Here is an 8,006-nt window from a genome sequence, read left to right as displayed (position 1 = left end):
CCCAAGGGTAGACTCATCTTGTGTTGCTCGAAGCTGCCTCTGTCTTGTTTTTCTAACACTGGTGGTTTCCACAAAATACACTAGCATCCTCCTTTGACTTTGTGACCTTTACCCTAATTGAAACACTGTATGTATTCTGGACAAACCATGAAAAAGAAACAGAAGAGAAGAAAGAGCAAGAGTGACCATCTAGTTCACAGAGAACTAACCTTATCTTTGGAAAGGAAGTACAAAAAGAAAAATGAAAGATACTGGAGAGTTCAGAAACCTCCAGAGGAAGGGAAAAAGGACACACGAAGAGATAGGATTGCTCTATGTGTCAGGAAAAATAGCTAATGCATGCGGGGTTTAATACCTAGGTGATGGTTAATAGATGCAGCAAACCACCATGCACACATTACCTATGTAACAAACCTGCACATCCTGCACATGTACCTTGGAACTTTAAAAAAAAAAGTAACTACTTTGCACCAACCTAATATAAGAAGGTGTTTTATAAACTGGAAGCAAGAATTCACTGAAAAGAGACATGAGGAAAATTTCTGGGTTGATGGAAATGTTCTTTATCTTAATGAGGAGGTAGATTCCATGGTTTTATGCATTTCTCATAATTCATCGAGCTGCACATTTAATATCTGTGCAATTTACTATACACAAATTATGTCTCAATTTAAAAAAGAGATAGGATTGCTCTGTAAACATGTTAGACTTCAATTGAAAAATTGTTGAAAAAGGGAGATAGGATTAAATGTGGCTTTAAATGGTAATATGGGTAGTTGGGTCATAAAATGATGAAGCTTGTCAATCCTTGTGCTCTCCTACTTCTTGGAGCAGAGTTTCTGCCTTCCCCTCACTCCTCTCACTCTGACCCTGGGTCCTCTGGCTAGGCTACCCAAAGTCCATTTCTGTGGCTAGCAGCTAGGTCAGTACTCCCCCAGGCAGTGCCTGTTCTCACCTCTCTTTATCAAAATGTATCCGTGTTGTGACCTTTTGTTGCCCTGCACTGAGAATGTTTTCATCTTAAAAGAGAGTAAGTTAATACTTCTTAAATATTGCTCTCTACTTCTAGTAGCCAATGGAGATATAATGGGGGCAGAGGTCTCTTTGCACCCTCAAATAACAGGTGGAAGGCCAGCAGGGTTTTTTAAAGCCAGGTAACCACTTTGAGCTTACATTTCCTCTTCTGTAAACTGAAGATCATACCTTTCCCTTCTGTTACAGTTTGGAACACTTTCACATACGTTTGCCTATTTAATTTTCACAGCCACCTTCTGAGATAATTATTATTCCTATTTTACAGACAAGGAAACTGAAGCTCAGCAAGGTTAAGCAGCTTGTCCTGAGATAATATGTGAAAGGGCCAGTGCACAAAGGGGAAAATCAGCTAGCCAAGACAGTGAGTTGGCATGCGGTTACAGAAGGTCCCCAGACGATGGTGCCAGGCACAGGAGCCATGTGGCTATGAGGAGGTAGTATGGGATCAAGGTTATGAGTACGGACTCTGGAGCCATAGAAACCCAGGTATGAATCCTGGCCCTGCTCCTTATTGCCTGCATCCCTTGAGCAAGTCACCTTCACTGGGTCTACATTTCCTCATTTGGAAGATGGAGATAATGCCTAGCTTGTAGAGCTGTTGTGAGGATTAAGTGCAACAGTAGATACAATGTGGGTTGTTAATGCAATGCAGAGCACATGGGAAACAAAAATATATATATAGAAGCTCCTGAAATGATTAGTAGTAATACTAACACTTGGCACACATGTTAGCCCAGAGCATGGCGTCCACTGGCCCAAAGGTAGAGTTAGTCACTAGTGATTAGGCCGGAGACAAACAGAACCAAACACGATTGATAACAAGGAAAGAAAGAGGAGGCTATATGCTCTGCAAGGTGGGACCCGTCGGGGCTACCCAGGACTAGGTTGCAGTTTACTTGGGCCAGTGGTTCTTAAACTCAAGCATGTATCAGAATCCTCTTTAGGGCTTATTCAAAGATAGATACCTGGGCCCTACTCCTAGTGTTTCTGATTCAGTAGGTCTGGAGTGGGGCCTGAGAACTTGCATTTCTAACAAATTCCCTGGTGTTGCTGATGCTGCTGGTCTAGAAAGCCCCCTTTGAGCATCATTGTCTTGAAGTAAAGAATCTCAGGACTATAGTCTTATTCAGTTCTAGGCATCAGAGTTTCGTTGCTTTGGGGTTCTTTTTTCTTCTTAGTAAAAATCCACTTTAAAAATTCCACCTATGTCTTGGCAGAATAAGGGGAATTGCCTGTAACTGGTCCAGGAGAGCTACGGCTGTCAGAGGACTGCTCAAAACCAGGGATGGTGGTGACAACAACTGCCCCAGCTGGAAGACTGGGTAGAGGTCTTAGAGCAAAACAAAGGGCAAAACGTAGACAGGAAAGAATCAGAGACAACTGTGATTAATGAGCCTTTCCAAGATTGGATTTTCCCTCACAAGCTTTTTCTTGCTTAAGCTTTTTATCCCTTTTATACCTATGACTATATTTTGGGGGTGGGATATATGTGGGAAGGATTCATCATATTTTCGATGTGTACTTTTCCTACTCTCTTGTTTTAGTCTTTGTCAACCTCAATGCCAGCATCTACCTCTTGGAGAGCCTAGAGTAGCATGCACAGATTATTCTTTTAGCACAGAGCTAAAAAAACTGAGCAAAATTAGACATCTCTCTCGAAGTAAAGTATGTGCTCCGTGCTCTGTATCGTGTTACAGCAAATTTGAAAAACAAGAGCTGTGTTCCAAGTCACCACCTGGCAGTTGTCAGTAACTAAGCCTCTGCTACCTGTTAAACATAGTTAATGAAGCAGTCTGTGTTTATAAATTAGAGGATTCATCTTTGAAAATAGTAACCCATTAGAAAAAGAAAAATAGCCTTGGATTTAGATTTCTGGATTAGAAATCATCTGTCCCATGAATATCAAAGGGGTGGAAGAACTTGTGGCATCACATATTAATGAGAATATACATTTAAACTGCAAATGTTAGGAAACAGACACAAATGTGAAGCTGCTGTAATTATAAGAATGTAAGGTGCTTAAGCTCCTGAGGCAGAGATATTTTGGCTTAGGGATTCCGTATAGGGTGCCTGGGCCTGTTCGGTGCCATTATGCTATCAGGTGTTTGCCTGTACCAACCTGCCCACATTACATGGAAGCGGGCCTCCCTCATTCTTTCAGAATTCTTTCAGAATTCATGTCTTCTGTCCTGAACCATTCACCCCAGCTTATCTCATACTTCAATTCCTAACTCTTCTTCAGTCTGTTCTAATTTCTGACCTTGTGACTCATTTCTCCTCCTACTGGCTGGCCTCATGCTAGGGGCTGGCACTTGGTATTACTTCTCCAACTCGAACCTTTTGCTGTCCTCTTTGGCCAGTAATCAGATTCTCCAGTTGGCTACACTGCCGTCATCCGTGGGAGAGTGCTCCAACGGGACCAGCCTGTTTCCTGGGACCTAATGCTTTCACACAGTTCCCTGTGGAAGGTTCCCCTGCCTAGTACACTCAGTCCTGGGAACAGAACTCTGACTTGAGAGATTTGTAGCCTCTTGATACCACTTTCAGAAGAAGAGAAGACAAATGGAAGGAAGGAATTTGGTTGCCTAATCACTGCATACAGAAGAGCCAACTGAATTTCTATATTTTCTGAAGTACATGAGAATAAAAGGTGATGCTTTGTAGTATAAACTATTTAGTAGTCCTTACTTCTCTGATTTGAAAAATTACTGTTTCTTTCTTTCTGTCCTTCATAATCATCTTTCCCAATAACCCACCCATTGATTGATTGCCAGGACTTATTAATTCTGCCCTCTGTAATATCTTATGAACCCGTCATCCCTTGCTCGAACTGTTTGCAACAGTATTCTAATAACCAATGCCCCTGCAGCCAGTATCTCCTTCTCCCCCATTCCGCTGTTCCATGACCTTCATCCCCTGCCAATCCATTTTCCACACTGTTCCAGAAGTAATCTTTCTAAAATACAGATCTGATCATGTTATTCCCTTTCTTAACAATTTTCATTACCATGTGATATAACTGGTTGTTATCATATATATGATTCTGCTTTTTTTAGAAGATAGATTCTTCTAATTGGGGCAATAATATTGATCTACTACATCTATATTGTGCTTTAGATTATTTTCACAGCTTTTATATAACTATTTTACAACAACCTAGGTCAAGAGATCGAGACCATCCTGGCCAACATGGTGATACCCCATCTCTACTAAAACTACAAAAATTAGCTGGACATGGTGGTGCACACCTGTAGTCCCAGCTACTCAGGCAGCTGAGGCAGGAGAATCTCTTGAACCCAGGAGGCAGAGGTTGCAGTGAGTCGAGATTGCACCACTGTACTCCAGCCTGGCAACAGAAAAAAAAAAAACCCATATGAATTAGATATTATTTTATCTCTATGTTTGAAGAGTGTACTTTGTATGTATAGTAAATGATACATATTAAGAGGTAGATATATTAAACATTACATACGTATTAGATCTCTTTGGCTAAGTAATAGATTAAGTACTCCTAAAGAAAATTTAAATTTTCAGTTCCAAAGAATCAATTCATTAAGTCTTATTTGAATACTGGTACATCACAAATGTTTACAGCTTGTAATTAAAACAAATTTAAACTGCAAATGTTAGGAGGTCAAAGTCAAAATTCCATCAAACCTGGTATTTCAACCTGCTTTTAGTCACATAGGTAAGGATTCTGCTTATGTCCTAAAGAAGCAACAGTTGTAACTTGGTAAGTTGTAACTGAGGTCAAAGTTGGTGGTTCAATTCCCATTTGTTTAAGTTAGTTGCATTAGGTTTCATGGACATAGTCTGTAACCCTAACCTCATCCAGCTATTTTACAATTGCAGATCCCAGTGGAACCTGGATAATAGAATATGGATACGTCTATAAAGTGACTCCATCTTTATTACTTAAAAATGTAAATATACTTGGAGTTCCACAACGTTGTATAGGTTTTTGTATATGCAGTTATGCAGATAATTTTTAGTAACAATCATCTTGTCAAAAGGAGATGGCATGCTTCTCCAAAATGGTACTGTGAGGATCCTCAAAAATGCTTCATAAATATCTTATTCCAATAGTAGTTTCCTAATTTTACAATTCTCATCTAATAATGCTGATTCCATCTCTGCTGATGACTTAGGTAACAATTACTAATGAAGCTTCAGGTAAGTCCCATAATAATTCTACTTGTTAGCTTCTACTTCCTCTTTTGAATGAATAATGCAATATTTTCCAGATTATACCAGCTTTCTCATTCACAAAGATGTGATAAGTATCAAGTTTAACTTTTTATACAGATGGCATTGCAAGTTGCCTGTGTAGTAGCCCTGAGAAGACCCAGATCTGAAATTTTAAGATTCCCTCTTATTTATCTAGGTCAAGACGAGAATCCATTGTTTGTATGCAAATATTTCTGAAAAGAGTAACAAATCATTGTCAGTCATTAGTATCTAGGTATGAATTAATTTATCAGAGTCCTTCCGCCTAATACTTAACTAAAAGTGGTATCTTAAGGAGGACACCTAACTGCTACCTTTTGAAAGGAATATCGTGGAGGCAAATGTTCATATTCACAAAGAATAGACTTAGGTTACATCCTGACTGGTCACAGGACACACTAAAGGCATAGGATAGGACTCACGGGGGTTAAGAGAAGTAGAATGGTACCAGAAGATAAACTTCTCTTACATTCCTGTTTGGCTTTAAGCCAGAAGTAATAAGAATATATGAAATGGTATTATATCGACAGTATCCTATGATAGTTAAGAAGCCAAGTTCTGACATCAGGGAGACCTGGGTTCAAATTCTACTTCTGCCTCTCTCTAGCTATGTGACCTTAGGCAACTCTTCTCTCTGAACCTTGAGTTGCTAATCTTTAGGGCACTAATAGTACCTAACTTACAGGATTGTCTTGAGTATTAAATGGGATAGTTCATGTAAAGCAGTTAGTAGGATGTCTGGTAAAGAGTAAGTGATCAATAAATGTTAGCTATTACTATATAAATAGAAATTTAAGGATTCTTGTTCTTGAGTATATATATTTTTAGTGGAAGATTGCTTCAGTGGAGTTAGATTTATGCTACCTCAAAATAATCACTTAAGCAAGTTTTTCTGATGCTGAAGGAAATAATCCTGGTCAAAGTAATACAACAAATAGACCCAAGAAATACATGAAAATGGAAGGGTCCCTTTGTTCCAACAAAAATCTGAAAGTCATACTATAGAAAATATGAGGTCTAATCAAGTGCAGATAGCTGGCAACTGAATAAATACTGATGAGAACTCAGAGGAGTGTAGAAGATCCACAGATGAAACAAAGCTGGAAAAAAGCAAATCTTACCTATTCACCCAGAAACTGTGCATGATCTCTGATCAACCTGTAAAGACAAGATGTTGTTTCCTTCACAGAACAATTTAGAGGAAGAGAATGAAAGTGTATACCCCTTTTCAGAATACGAGTTTGAGGGCAAGACATCACTGATGACCAAGTCAAAGGTCACGTTAATTATTATTTATGTAGAATTTTCGTTGACAGTTCAAAGAATTTTGTGTTCAAAGCATTTGTGTTTGTGTCCTCCTTGAACCTGAGGGCATTTTTCTTGTTCAGAATCCACTGATTAGCAGGTATAAACAAATCTCAAATTACTAAGTTACAACTGTTGCTTTTTCAGGACATAAGTGGAATCCTTACCTATGTGACTAAAAGCAGGTTGAAATGCCAGGTTTGATGGAATGTTAAAAGTATGGCTGTTAACTGTCACCTGCACAGTAACCTCTGACAACCATTTCCTGCTTGGCAGCATAGGGAAGAGGGATGGGGAGTGTGGGTGATCGACTTGTCATTTTGACTCATCATTATGACTTGAATAATCCCTTCTGCCTACCTGTCCTACATAAGCAACATTTTCTTTAATTATGAGAGACATAGTATCAGTAACTGGTTCTTAGGAGCAAAGTCACTATCTGATTCTGCTAGATTCAAGAAATGTGAGTTCTCAAGTCAACAGAATAATGATTAGCATTTATATTTAGCATCTTCATCTTCCTGCATATGATGTATGTTTATATACATGATTGCATTTAATTTTTACAACAGACCTGTGAGGTGAGTTGTAGCTATTTTTCCTTCTGTGAAGAAACAGTTTCCCAGGTGGAAAAGACTTGCTCCAAACCTTATAGCTGGTAAGTTGTGAATGTTCCAGCTCATACTACAAACTCTAGCTTCTTGGCATCATATCTAATCTTGATTTAACACCATCTCCATCTATCAGGGTTCCCAGTCTAGAAACCTTGTGTCTCACCTCTCCTTCAAACTCTTTCCTGTATTAGTCATGAGATGCTGTTTATTTCACTTCCATAATGCTTCTCAAATTTATCACTATTGAACTTCCGGTAGTTACTTCCATGATCCTAGTGTAAGCCATCATTGTTTCCCACCTGGATTATTCCAATAGTCTGCTAATTGGTCTGCTCATGATATTCTGAACTGTGCTCCATGTTGCTGCTAGAGTGGGCTATGTAAAAGTGCAAATGTGAACATGACCCTCTCTTGCTTAAAACTTTTAAGTGGCCCTCCAACTTCTTTGGAATAAAATCCAAATTCTTTAACATGGCCCTGCCTCATCCTTTTCCCCATCTTCTTCCTACACACGCTATGCTCTGACAAGAACTAGTGTGTTTCTCTTCCCTGAACATCTCATGATGTTTGTTTCCATGTTTTTCATTCTACTGGAAAAACTTCTTCCCCTTTTGTTTACTTTCTTTTATTGAAACAGTTTATAACAAATGTCTTTAGTGAGATTTTCTCATCCTGATCTAGTGCTTCCATTCACCTTTATATAAACTCCTGCTATGACATTTCACAGGTTTAGTTGTCACTATTGATTTACATATTCATCTGACCCACAAGATTCTGAAATAAGGGTCAAAGATATGTTTTGTGAAACACATAGCAAGTCTTTCT

The sequence above is a fragment of the Trachypithecus francoisi genome, unplaced genomic scaffold, assembly GCF_009764315.1.
Source record: "Trachypithecus francoisi isolate TF-2019V2 unplaced genomic scaffold, Tfra_2.0 Lachesis_group6, whole genome shotgun sequence".
NCBI classification, from domain to species: Eukaryota; Metazoa; Chordata; class Mammalia; order Primates; family Cercopithecidae; genus Trachypithecus; species Trachypithecus francoisi.
The sequence above is the reverse complement of the archived record's forward strand: the minus strand, read 5'-3'. Positions refer to the sequence as shown.